The sequence below is a fragment of the Ailuropoda melanoleuca genome, chromosome 18 (assembly GCF_002007445.2).
Source record: "Ailuropoda melanoleuca isolate Jingjing chromosome 18, ASM200744v2, whole genome shotgun sequence".
NCBI lineage: Eukaryota > Metazoa > Chordata > Mammalia > Carnivora > Ursidae > Ailuropoda > Ailuropoda melanoleuca.
The window spans coordinates 27,805,423-27,819,291 of record NC_048235.1 but is presented as its reverse complement, the minus strand read 5'-3'; the positions used below and the strand labels follow the sequence as shown (position 1 = coordinate 27,819,291).

General features: G+C 39.5%; 1 pseudogene; it reads right to left on the bottom strand.

Annotated features, from left to right (window-relative positions):
• Positions 1-2,184: 2,184 nt before the first annotated feature.
• On the bottom strand, positions 2,185-2,549 carry LOC100464286 (annotated as a pseudogene).
• Between the last annotated feature and the right edge of the window lie 11,320 nt (positions 2,550-13,869).

Genomic DNA, 13,869 nt, shown 5'->3' with positions numbered 1-13,869 from the left:
TCCCTTGTACAACTAGGTCAGTCCTCCCCCTCCTCTCACTTATTAGAACTTAGGGCCACCCTGGGTGTTTGGGGAGACTGAGGAGGGCTGCTATTATCACCTTCTCTTATTGCCTGCATTGCCTGACATTCTTCAGTTAACACCTTTCCGTTTCCATGTCTTGTCTGGATCTCTGCCTCTGAACTTGGGTTTCAAAGAATTGAAATCTGAGCCTGCCATCTGCATTTTGACAAAGGCAAGCCCAGTTGCTTACAGGTGATGTCATTACCACCACCTCTAGCAGAGGTGCCAGCCACTTCACTGAACTTTGTTCAGAGAACGGAGGAAAATGCATGTCTGGTCTTTCTACTTTAGGCTCCAGTGTTTGATAAAATGTTTGCCTCTTCTCCTGTCTTGAACCCTTGAGGGCCAAGCATGTTCTTAATTCAAACCTTAACCTTAGCTTTGACCCTTCACCTCTCCCTCCCAGGCCCAAGTGACTCTTTATGTGCAGCTGGATTATTTTTTAATACCTATTTAATACTCCGGAGCTCTTCCTATAGTAATAGTCTCTATCACCTAGAGTAATCTGCCCACATCCACACCAGAACAGCTGTGATGACCTGTCAGTTGTCCCGGAGGTCACTTTAACTTTGTTTTGGTTCTGACACAGGATCAGGGCCTGGGAGTCTTCATTGGAGTCCAGGCTGATATCCAGCCCAGATACATTTGCACTTGGAAAGCCGATCACACACATGTGGTCGAGTGTTTTGTTTTTTTTTTTCTCAGATGTTTTTGTTTCATCCATTAAAGTTGAAATCAAGCCTGGAATGAATTTTTCGGGCTTTTACTAAAAATGGAAGAAGGTGAGTTATCAGATGTATAGGTTAGAAATCCATAAAATTCTCTTTCTAAACATAAAAGTTGTCAGGGCCCATTTTTATCCAAACTGGTATGGCTTCCTCGAGGAAAAGATGTCTAAGGTGAGAGCAGAGGAGGAGTAGGTCTCCTCTGAGCAGAGAATGGGGGAGGAGGGAGTGCAGTGGAGAAGAGAGAGAATCAGGTATGCTAGGGAAGCCACAGGCAGCTCAGCAGGCCTTCCGTGGGGTAGGTTTCGTGGGTAAGAGAGGAGCGGGGAGAGCAGACACCAGGCCATGGAGGGCTTGATGACTCATGTTAAGGGTTCAGAATTGTACTCTGAAGGCAGTGGGAAACAGTGAAAATATTTAAAGCTAAAGAGAGGACAATTTTTTTTTTAATTAAAAAAAAAGTCTTCCTTGGGGTGCCTGGCTGGCTCAGTTGGAGAAGTGTGTGATTTTGATTTTAGGGTTGTGAGTTTGAACCCCACACTGGGTGTAGAGATTTCTTTCTTTTTTTTTTTTTTAATTTTATTTATTCATTCGACAGAGATAGAGACAGCCAGCGAGAGAGGAAACACAAGCAGGGGGAGTGGGAGAGGAAGAAGCAGGCTCATAGCGGAGGAGCCTGATGTGGGCCTTGATCCCATAACACTGGGATCACGCCCTGAGCCGAAGGCAGACGCTTAACGGCTGTGCCACCCAGCTGCCCTGGGTGTAGAGATTTCTTAAAACTAAAATCTTTAGGGGCACCTGGGTGGTTCAGTCGGTTAAGCGTCTGCCTTTGGCTCCGGTCATGATCTCAGGGTCCTGGGATTGAGTCCTGCATCGGGCTCCTTGCTTAGCGGGGACCCTGCTTCTCCCTCTGCCTGCAGCTCCCCCTGCTTGTGCTCTCTCTCTCTCTTAAATAAATAAATAAAATCTTAAAAAAAAAGAAAAAATATGTTCTCATATTCACAATAAAAACGGTCTTCATTCTGCAGGACTGGGCATATATAATAATAGGGAGCACTTAATAGCTCAAGTGGATCAAAGTACCATTTTGATTCTGTCCCACTGAATAGAATCTCATACATATTTGGTGACTGGACTAACTCCATGGGAGCTGAGATGTATTGAACCATTTCTGTGATATCCCCAGATCTCACTAAATAAGAAAAGACCCCACACAAGAAGAGATAACAGTCTGTCCATAAATTATATCTGTAGGCTCTTTCTTTGGTATAAGGTGGGAAAAGAGGCCCTTTCCAGAGTACGTGCATACAGTATTCTTGTAGCCTAAAGATTGCTGGATTGATATTGTGTCTGCTATAATGAAAATAAGGTGTATATCAAAACCATTGCCAGATTAAGGAACTTCCACAACTTGTCTCAATTCTTCAAATAATGGAGTGATTTCCTTTTCGAGGCTGACAGTCCTGTGCGGGCATTACTGCTGGCTATGAAACTCACCACCAAAGGTCAATGATTGCATTGAACGGTATGGTAGGTATTATAGTAACAGATGATACTTTTATTTTTTGAAAGTCCAAGTTTGCTCCCTTGGTTTGTTGCAAGGGCAAAAGTAGGTAAGAAACCAAGTCTGAAAGCATGCTCTGAAGCACTATCATTGGCTGCTTTAATAATAGGCACTGTGTGTGACACGACAATAGCATGGAGCCCTTCAACACGGAGTAATTGTTTATACAGGAATTGCCTTAGGTCATCTGCCATGATGAACCCCTTCCTCCTGCAGGATCTCCATTCCTGGCTTTCTGGGCTGCTGTGTTCTCATAGCCCTAAATTCAAGGACAGCTTCAAAGACAGTGTTGGTCTTGGGGTAGTTTTATTTTTAACTTTTTGAGGAACTCCACACTGTTTTCCAGAGTGGCCGCACCAGTTTGCATTACCACCAACAGTGCAGGAGGGCTCCCCTTTCTCCACATCCTTGTGAAAAAGGCATCCTTTAGGAGCACCTGGGTGGCTCAGTTGGTGAAGCGTCTGCCTTCGGCTCAGGTCATGATCCCAGGGTCCTGGGATTGAGCCCTACATCGGGCTCCCTGCTCAGCAGGGAACCTGCTTCTCCCTCTTCCTCTGCCTGCTGTTCCCCCTCCTTGTGCTTTCTCTCTGTCAAATAAATAAATAAAATCTTAAAAAAAATAAAATCTTTAAAAAAAAATCTTCCTTTTGCTGCTGAATGAGCTATGAATCACGGGAGATTTGAAGGTTGGGTGGAGGTTATAATAGTAGAGAGGCATGGGGAGCCTGGGTTGTTCATTTGGGTTAAGCGTCTGCCTTCAGCTCAGGTCATGATCCCAGGGTCCTCGGATGGAGCCCTGCATGGCATCTGGCTCCCAGGGACCCCGCTTCTCCCTCTCCCTCTGCCTGCTGCTTCACCTGCTTGTGCTCTCTCTCTCTGTCAAATAAACAAACAAACAAATAAATAAATAATAAATAAAATCCTTAAAAAAATAGGACGGAGGCAAAAGATGGAGGTAGCTTGAACAAAAGTATGGAAATTGCAGTGGAGAAAAGTGGAGAGATATTTAAAATAGACTTTATCTCATTTCCTAATCATTATTTTTTTTAAGAGACTTTATTTTTGAGAGCAGTTTTAGGTTTCCAGAAATATGGTGCAGAGTTCCATACACGAACTGCCTCGGCGCCCCCCTTCACGTGTACACTGTTGCTCCTGTTATTAACATCTTGCCATTAGCGTGGTACATTTGTTACAATGGATAAACTTACTGATAAATGATTAGTACCTAAAGTCCATTGTTTGCATTAGGGTGTATTCTTTGTATCATACAGTTCTATAGGTTTTAACAATTATTGCACAGAATAGTTTCACTGTCCTAAATATCCCTTATGTTCTGCCGATTCATCCCCTCCTCCTCTCGCTAAAACCATGGAAACTGGTGATCTGTACGCTGTCTTGCAGTTTGCCTTTCCAGAGTGTAGTACAGTTGGAATCACACAGTACAGACAACTTTTTCAGCTGGCTTCCTGCACTTAACAGTGTGCACTTAAGGTTCCTGTGTGTCTTTTCGTGGCTTGATATGCTCTTTTTTTTTTTTTTTAAATCACCAAATAACATTGCATTGTATGGATGTACCAGTTTATCTCTTCACATACTGAAGAACATCTTGGTTACTTCTAATTTTTTGCAATTATGAATAGAGCTGATATAAATACACATGTGTGGGTATTTGGGTGACATAAGTTCTCAGTTTTTTTGGGTAAATACAAGTAGTGTGATTGCTGGATTATATAGTAAGAGTATGTTTAATTTTGTAAGAAACTAGCAAACTGTCATCCAAAGTGGCTATACCATTTTGCATTCCTACCAGCAACGAATGAGCGTTCTTGTTGCTCCCAGCCTTGTCGGCATTTGGTGTTATTGGTGTTTTGGGTTTTAGCCATTCTAATAGGTGTGTGGTAGTATTTCATTATATCAATTTGTAAGTCCCTAATGATATATGATATCGAACATCTTTTCCTATGCTTATTTACCATCTGTGTGTCTTCTTTGGTAGATATCTATTCAGATATTTTGCCGATTTTGAAGTTAGGTTGTTTATTACTGTTGTTTTAAAAGTTCTTTTTATTATAGATTCTCGTACGTTCCCAAATGTGGATTTTACAAAGATTCTCTCTCAGACTGTGGATTGTATTTTCATTCTCTTGATACTGTCTTTTGCAGAGCAGAATTTATTTCAATGAAGTCCAGCTTGTCATTTTTTTCTTTAATGGATTATACTCTTGGTGCTGTACCTAAAAGGTCATCACCACACCCAAGGTTACCTATATTTTCTCCTGCATTATCTTCTAGGAGCTTTACAATTTTGTGTTTTACATTTAGGTCATTTATCAAGTTCAAGTTAATTTTTTATGAAAGGTATAAGGTCTTGTTTCAACTCATTTTCTTGCATGTAGGTGATCAGTTGTTTCCGCACTATTTATTAAAAAGGCAGTTCTTTCGCCATTGAATTACATTTGCTCCTTTGTCAAAGATCAGTTGACTATATTTGTACAGGCATATTTCTGGATTCTCTCTTCTGTTTCATTGATCTTTCATCTGCTCTTTCACCAACATCATACTGTCTGGATTATTGCAGCTTTACAATAAGTTGGGTAATGTCAGTCCTCGACTTTGTTCTTTTGCTTCAGTATTGTGTTGACTGCTCTGGGTCTTTTGCCCTTCTACAAAACTTTATTCAGTTTGTCAATCCACAAAATAATTTGCTGGGATTTTGATTGATATTGCGTTGAATCTACAGAAAAGTTGGGAAGAACTGATATCTTAAGAATATTTAGTTTTCCTATCCACAAACATGGAATAGCTCTTAATTTCTTTAGATCTTCTTTGCATCCTTCATCAGAGTTTTATAGTTTTTCTCATATAGATCTTATATATATTTTGTTAGATTTATGTCTAAGAATTTTATTTTGGGAAGTGCTAATGTAAATAGTGTTGTGTTTTTGATTTCATATTCCAATTATTTATTACTGGCATATAGGAAAGCAATTGAGTTCTGTAAATGAAATGTTAAGTAGATGTTAGTTGTAGGGTTTTTGTAGTTTTTTTTTTTTTATCACATTGAGGAAACTCTCCTGTGTTCATAGTTTGCTGAAAGTTTTGTCATGGATGCGGTTGGATTTCACCAAATACTTTTTCTTGATACCATCAGGTAACATGATTTTTCTTCTTTAGCCTGTCAGTGTGATGATGGATTACATTAATTGTTTTTCAAATGCTATTCCAGTCTTACACATCTGAGATAAATCTCATTTGGTCATGGTGTATACTCCTTTTATGCAATGTTGTATTTGATTTGTTAATATTTTCTTGAGGAGTTTTCCATCTATGTTCATGAGAGAGGTTGGTCTGTAATTTTCCTTATTTGTAATGTCTTTGTCTGGTTTTGGTATTGGAGTAATTTTGGCCTTGTAACATGAGTTAAAAAGTGTTTCCTCTTTCCCTGTGTTTCTATTTTCTGGAACAGATTGCAGACAACCTATTAATTTTTTCTTTAAGTATTTGGTAGAATTTAACAGTGAAACCATCTGGGCCTGGTACTTTCTGTTTTGAAAGGTTATTAATTATTGATTCAATTTCTCCAATTGATAGAGGTCCTTTGAGCTTATCTATTTCTCCTTGTGTGAGTTTTGATAGACTGTATCTTTCAAAGACTTGGTCCATTTCATCTAGGTTATCAAATTTATGGGAATAGAGTTGTACATAGTATTCTTTTATTATCTTTTTTTTTTTTCAGATAAGCTCTATGCCCAATGTGGGCTCAAACTCATGACCCTGAGATCAAGAGTCACATGTTCCACTAACTGAGCTAGCTAGACACCCCTCTTTTATTATCCCTTAAAAAAAAAGAAAACTTTATTTATTTAGGGGAGAGAGAGAGAGCGTGCGTGCATGAGCGTGGGTGGGGTGAAGGGCAGGCCAGGAGGGGGAGGGAGAGAATCTCAAGCATACTCTGCGCTGAGCACAGAGCTTGGCGTGGGGCTCCATCTCATGACCCTGAGATCATGACCTGAGCTGAAACTAAGGGTCCAAAGGTTAAGTGATTGAGCCACCCAGATGCCCCTTTATCTTTTTAATGCCCATCAGATCAATGGTGATGGCCCCCCATTTTTGATAATAGTAATTTGTGTCATCTATCTTTTATTTTTAGTTAGCCTAGTTAGAGATTTATCCATTTTGTTGGTCTTTTCAAAAACATGCTTTTAGGTTTCATTGATTTATTCTGTTAATTTCTTGCTTTCAACTTCATTGGTTTTGGTCTATTTTTTAAATTATTTTATTCTGTTTAATTTGGATTTAATTTGTTCTTCGTTTTCTAGTTTCCCACAGTAGAAGCTTAAAGATTTTTTTTTTTTATTCTACAGAGATAGAGACAGCCAGTGAGAGAGGGAACATAAGCAGGGGGAGTGGGAGAGGAAGAAGCAGGCTCACAGCAGAAGAGCCTGATGTGGGGCTCGATCCCATAACGCTGGCATCACGCCCTGAGCCGAAGGCAGACGCCTAACCACTGTGCCACCCAGGCGCCCCTCCCACAGTAGAAGCTTAGATTATTGAGTTTAGGTTTGTTTTCTTTTCTATTCTATGCCTTCAGTGCTATACATTTTTCTCTAAGCACTGCTTTTGCAGCATTCCACAAATTTTGATATTTTATTTTCATTTTCAATTAGCTCAAAATATGTTAAGATTTCTCTTGAAGACTTTTTTTTGACCTATGTGTTATTTAAAAGTATGTTGTTTGGGCGCGCCTGGGTGGCTCAGTCAGTTGAGTGTCTGTCTTCAGCTCAGGTCATGATCCAGGGGACCTGAGATTGAGCCCTGTGTTGGGCTCCCTGCTCTTGAGGAGTTTGCTTCTCCCTCTGCTCCTCCCCTCTGCTCGTGATCTCTCTCTCTCTCTCTCTCACACTCTCTCTCTCTTTCAAATAAATAAATAACAATTTTTAAAAAGTATATTGTTTAATTTCTAACTATTTCAGGATTTTCCAGTTGTCTTCCAGTCATTGCTTTCCAGTTTAATTCCATTGTGGTCTGAGCATAATTTGTATGACTTATGTTCTTTAAAAAAATTTTTTTTAAGATTTTATGTATTTATTTATTTGAGAGAGAAAGAGAGAGTGTGTATGTGAGAGAGAGAAAGATCACGAGCAGGGGTAGAAGTATAGGGAGAAGCAGACTCCCCACTAGGCAGGGAGCCCAATGCGGGGCTTGATCCCAGGATCCTGGGATCATGACCTGAGCTGAAGACAGACGCTTAACTGACTGAGCCACCCAGGCACCCTAAAATTGTTAAGGTGTATTTTATGGCCCAGAATATGGTCTGCCTTGGTAAATGTTCCATGCAAGCTTGAGAAGAATGTGTATTATAATGTTGTGGGATGAAATATTTTTAAGAATGTTAATTAGATTTCTTTGACTAATGTTGCTATTCAGTTCAACAGTACCCTCATTGATTTTCTGTCTGTTAGCTCTGTTAATTACTGACAGAAAAAGGATAGATTTTTTTGAAATGTGTGATCCTTTGGATTTTAGCCATTCCAATACGTGTGTAGCATCATCTCATTGTTGTTTTAATTTGTTTTATTTTAGTCTTGAAACAATCTTATGCTTATAGAAAAGTTCCAAATACAGTACAAATAATTTTTTCTCTTCTTAACTATTTGAAAGTAAGTTGCTTATTTAATGTTCCATCATCCTTGAACACTTTAGGGTGTATTTCCTAACAACAAGAATATTTTTCTCCATGAACACAATATAACCATTTACATCATGCTCCCAAATCCTCTTAGTCAGCAGTACTAAGGGAGAGACATATACACGTGCATATGTGTGTGTGTATATGTGTATGTATATATATATTAAAAATCGCAAGTTCACATCTGTTCCTCCAATTCCTAATCCAACATGTCAGGGGTTCAATCTTGTTTTTTCCCTTTCCGTGCTGGTAACTCCCTGTTGTTCTCATCTCACTTCTGCTCCCGCACCCTGGGCCAATGGCAGCTTTCCACCATTGATGTTGATGCATGCCTTTCCTGTCCCCACCTAATGGCTTTTGTACTGAATATTCAGAAAAGGAAGGGAAGAGAAGAACAAGGTGAAACGTAGAGGAGCAAATGAAAAAATCTGAGAGAGATTAGGAGATAGAATATATAAAACTTGGTGATTCATCAGATGTGGTGGTGAAGAACGAACAGGAATGGCAGCTAATACTCAGGCATGATTCAGGTAGAGGACAGAACAGGAACAGCCTTGGTCAATGTGTGGGAGTGAGATGGAAATGGTGGAAATGCAGCTCAAGAGAGAAATATGGCTTAGAATACAGATTTTTGTATTCATCAGATTGTATATAACATTTGAAGACATAGAAATGGATGAAATTTCCCCCAAGAACATGCATATAAAATAAAAGAGAAGATATCTTAGAGAAGAAATCTGGAGAGTACTCAATAATTTAAGAGATGGGCTGAGAATAGGAATTGGCTATCGTGTCATGGAAGGCCAGGAAAGGCAGTCAACTGAATCAACTGCTACCAGCAGCTCAAGTAAGATATAGACAGAAACATGCCTCCTGGATTCAGCAATAAGACGATTAGTGACTTTCAAAATGGTTTGAGTAGATAGGAATGTTGGTAGTGGGGGACAGTGATTGAAAAGGGAATGTTAGTTTAGAGAGTGTAGGAAGTAAGCAGATGTTTCAAGAAGCATGTCTGTGAAACAGAAGAGAATAATAAGAGTCTAAGTGGGTAGGCGGGTAGACAGCCAGAACTGATGAGAGAACGATGCCAGTTTAAACATTGATGGGAAATGTTGAAGACCCGGGGTTGAGGGGAAATAAATACTGTCGGTCTCTGATGAGGCTAGATGTCAGTCATTCTCATACTTGAGAGAAATATCACCTAAAAATCCTGAATTCTTTGATGCCAAATCTGGAGATACTGATTCTGAGGTCTGGACTGAAGCTTCTGTACCTTGTCAAGCCCCCAGGATGATAAGGATGTTGGTGTTGCACAGATAATACTTTGCAAAATAGTAGAAGTTAAAGGTATATAGAGCACATCAATGGGATTCTCTGAGGACAGAAAAACGGGTATTTAATCCTTTTGTGACAGGACCAGGTGTAGGCATATGTGTTGCTTGGGAATAGAAAGTTTAGTGGTTCTTGTCTGATGAGTTCTATTTTCTCTATGAAATAAGAGGTGAATATTCTCCCTGAGCGTAAGGGGTCCAGATGTTTGAAGAGAGTGGCAAAGATTGGAAATAGCTAGGATGGAGAATGGGAGAGAGTGTGCACTAATAAAATAAAGAAGGCTTTTGGAGAAGTCTGGGAACCCAACCTAAGTGCATAAATTATGACCTTACAGCAGCCACTGTCTGCATTGTTTTTTCAAGAGTCTCTAACTAAACCTAATATTGCAGTATTTGCACTGAGAAAATGGTCACTTGGGTTGGTCTAGGCTTCGTATTTTTGAGGTATAAAAGATAGAAAGATGGGACACCTGGGTGGCTCAGTCAGTTAAGCATCTGCCTTCGGCTTGGGTCATGATCCCAGGATTCTGGGATCCAGCCCTGCATTGGACTCCCTGCTCAGCGGGAGCCTGCTTTTCCCTTTCCTGCTCCCCCTGCCTGTGCTCACTCTCTCTCTCTCTGTCAAATAAAAATAAATAAATAAATAAATAAATAAATAAATAAATAAATAAAATCTTTAAAACAAGAAAGGTGATAGAAGAAAGGAGTTGCATTTGGTGCAAAAAAATTTTTGAGCTGATGAAATCCAAAATGAAAGAGAAAAGAAGTAAAGGCAAAAGGGCTCTAATGAGGCTGAGAAAAATGGAGCAGAGGTCCTAGCAAAGCCCAGAGTGGAAGGACAGAACTTTGTGGTTATTGGGGGAATATTTAATTGGACAATTTCAGTGTTTCAGCTGTTCTGGGTGAAGCTGAACTGTGTAGGATGTGGTCATGGGAGCAGAATAATAAAGTGGAGTTGAGGCGAAGATCACTAGAGATGCAACGGGGAGAAACATAGACGTTGGCGCCTTTGGAGGGCTGTGTTCGATAGCTTTACATCTGTAGCACACAGGAAATAGGAAGTGCCAAACTGTGTGTGCACTGGTATTTTTACCTTGAATGTGAATTTAAGTCAGTGCCTTACATCTGTAGAGAAAGAGGCTATTTAGTGTGACCTTCGATTATAGAATGCCTGTGTCACCTCAAGGAACCCAAAGGCCCAGAAATCAGATCACTTATGTTGCCTTTCTCTGCTTGGGGTAAGAATAGCTTAGATAAAGGTACTAACACAGTATCATTCTTTTCTTCATTATGAGTAACTTAAAAATTGTTTTATAACAGTGTTTTTAAAGTATGGTCTTTAGACCACCTACATAAAAATCACTTGTGGGTGACAGTTAAGAATGTATACTCCTGGGGTCAACCGCTAGACACATTAATAAAGGTAAATAGAGTGGGGGCCTGAGATGGGTGTAGCTAGAATTTGTATTTTAACTAGATCTTGAAGATATTTTTATGCATATACTACACACAAATATATACATGACTGTATGTGGGTGCTTTCCATGCACAAGAGCATGTAAGCCCACGTTGCTTTTGCATGGGATTCATGCACAGACCCAAATTCTCTGAAATGTGCCCTCTGTGTGCTTCAATGATGTACATTGCCCTTCTAGCAATTCTAGCTCCCTTTCTTACATAAATGCTTGTACAGCGAATACAGAGAGCAATAAAGTGACTTCCTGCTTATTACTCTGAGGGATACAGAATATTCTCCAGGGGATTTTAAACAAATATTTTGACAGATTTTACCTTTGGTTGAATTACAGAGCTTGATTCCATGATATCTACCCCCAGAAAGGGCATTATCTTTAAACTCTAAGAAATAAATATTACCTTCATTGGTTTTGTTCTTTAAACAAAAGAGTATATTAGTCAAGGGTGAACTGGTAGAGAAGAATTTCAGGTTTCCAAATGTCAAGAAAGAGACAACACTGCAGCCTACTTTAAGAAGAAACCACCTGTTCTAATTAACGTTTTTATCTTTGACATTTCCTGACTGCCTTTGTATGTCCCTGGGGCTATTATTTTAATTTGAGTTTAAAAAAATAAAAATCCAATATTCACTCTTACCCCCATTTTTATAGTTCAGTTAATCCCACCTAGCTTATTTGCTTTGTTGATTTACGTGGCTAATGCCGCTTATGGAAGGCGATCAAGGATGCTTACAACATTTTGCCTGTTTAGTTTAATGCTCTAATCATCTGAGATAAAAGTATCAGTTATTTTGTTCCAATAGCGAACTCAATAAGTTTTTTTCCTTGGGGTTAATGTGTTCTCTTATTTCAGTTTTTCTTCCTCCCTTTCTCTTTATTTCCAAAAAGCATTGCATTTATTCCCATGCTTCATTCCCTATTCAGAATTTGGATGTGGCCATTGACACCTATCAGATTCTCAATAACTTACTTGAAAGTTCTCCAGCTCTCCCAGCCCCTGCTGTTTTTTTAAAGGATTCATAGAAAAACCTGAAGTTCTAGCCAGTTTATATTTTGCAGCTGGTTTGGACTTCATAAAGCAAGTAGTGGTGTGATATTAAAAGAAAAAGGAAGGTGGAATAAATAAAACGGTCGTTTATTGAACAATACCTTATGCTAGAATATGTACTAAATGTGCTATATTTTATTGCATTTAATCTTCACCAAAATTTTTGCAGTTGGGATTATGCTCACTACTGTTGCAGATTAAGAAACAGAAGAGGCTCCGAGAGGAAAAGCAATTTACTTACGTCCTCCTTTTTCATCACATAACACCCAAACTACTTATATATTATTTTTCTTTTTTTAAAAAAGATTTTATTTATTTATTTGATAAAGAGAGAGAGTGAGAGAGCAGAGGCAGGGGCAGGGAGCCTAACGTGGGGCTGGATCCCAGGACTCTGGGATCATGACCTGAGCCGAAGGCAGAAGCTTAACTGACTGAACCACCCTGGCGCCCCCAAACCATTTATATTTTCAATATCTGTATCTTTCCATTTTCCTTGCCTTATTATATAAACATGTTAAAAAATATCAGAACCTAAGAAAACAAATCTTCCTTTGATGGTAATTCTGTATCACCTGATTTCTTCACAGCCAGCATCTTGCTGGAGCAGTCTCCCGTCTGTTACAAAGTCGTCTTATTTTTTGCTTCTTTACTACCCTGAGTTCACTCTGAATGGACAGCAATCTGGCTTCAGCTGTACCCTTCCAACAGCTAAGCACCTGCATTAGCACAAACCGTAGGCCACTCTGGTCCTCATTTTGCTGACCATGCCCTCATGAAAAAGCTTGACTCGCTACTGGGGTTGTTATCAAGATTAAAACACTTAAATTAAAGAAGTTCAGAAGTGTTGAATGGCAGGTCGGAAATACATATATATTTTATTTCTGCATGTTATCCTGTTTTGACATCTTAATAAAAAAGCCTTTCTGGTTGGGAGAGTCTGCCCCTCCCCATACTAACCAATTCTTAGAGGTAACTGAGGGCCCAATTAAGAACATGGCCTTGTTCTATAAACCAATCCAGAGCCACACCTCATCTGTCTGGTCCGGGCACTCAGGAGGCAATATTCCTCTGCCTTAATTATCCCAGAGCCAGGTACCAGGTACCTAGAGACCACCCCCATTGCCCCAAGCCATTAACATGTTTCAAATCAGCCAGTCCTTAACTGTTTACCATTCTTTGCCTTTTCTGCAGAAACCTCAATAGAGGCCAAAGCCTAAGTGTTCCCCCACTTCTTGTCTTGTCCTTTGACTACTCCGGTGTTTTTCCACATGGTGCTGTGTCTTCTGTCTCTAGGACCTGTGAATATACTGAACTCTGTTTTCCTGAACCTCTCTGTCTCTTCTTATGGCTGTACTTAACTGACCATCTCGAAAACAAATACAAACCAGAAACCCTCATTAAATGTTAGATGTTGCTGAAATCTGATGGCTGTTCTTATTTCTAGGCTTCGATGAACACAGTGAGCAGGGGCCCTAGTCACCCTACCAATTATACATTTTTAGTTTCTTTTACTAGCTTTTGTTTTCATTACTGCCCTTAGACTCAGGCAGGAGGGATCTTTGCTCAGCTTCCCTTGCACATTTAAAAATATCTATTATGTTGAGAAATAATACATGTATAATAACATTCACTAATGATCAGAGTACAATTTGATAAGGTTTGACAGATATATAGAGCTGTGTAACCACCATGATCATGATACAGAACATTTCCCTCGTGCCCAGAATGTCCGTGCCTCTTTGGAATCAGTCTTCTCCCCCTTCTCTTGGTCCTTGGCAACGATTAAACTTTCTATCATTATAGTTTTGTCTTTTTAAGTTGTGTGTAAATGGAAACTATATGCTATTGAGGCAAAAGACTGTGTCTGGCTTCTTTCACTCAGCACAGTGGTTTTGAGATTCATCTATATTGTTTTCTATCAGTTTGTTATATTTTACAGCTGAGTAGCATAAGGTTATTTTTCTTTTAAGG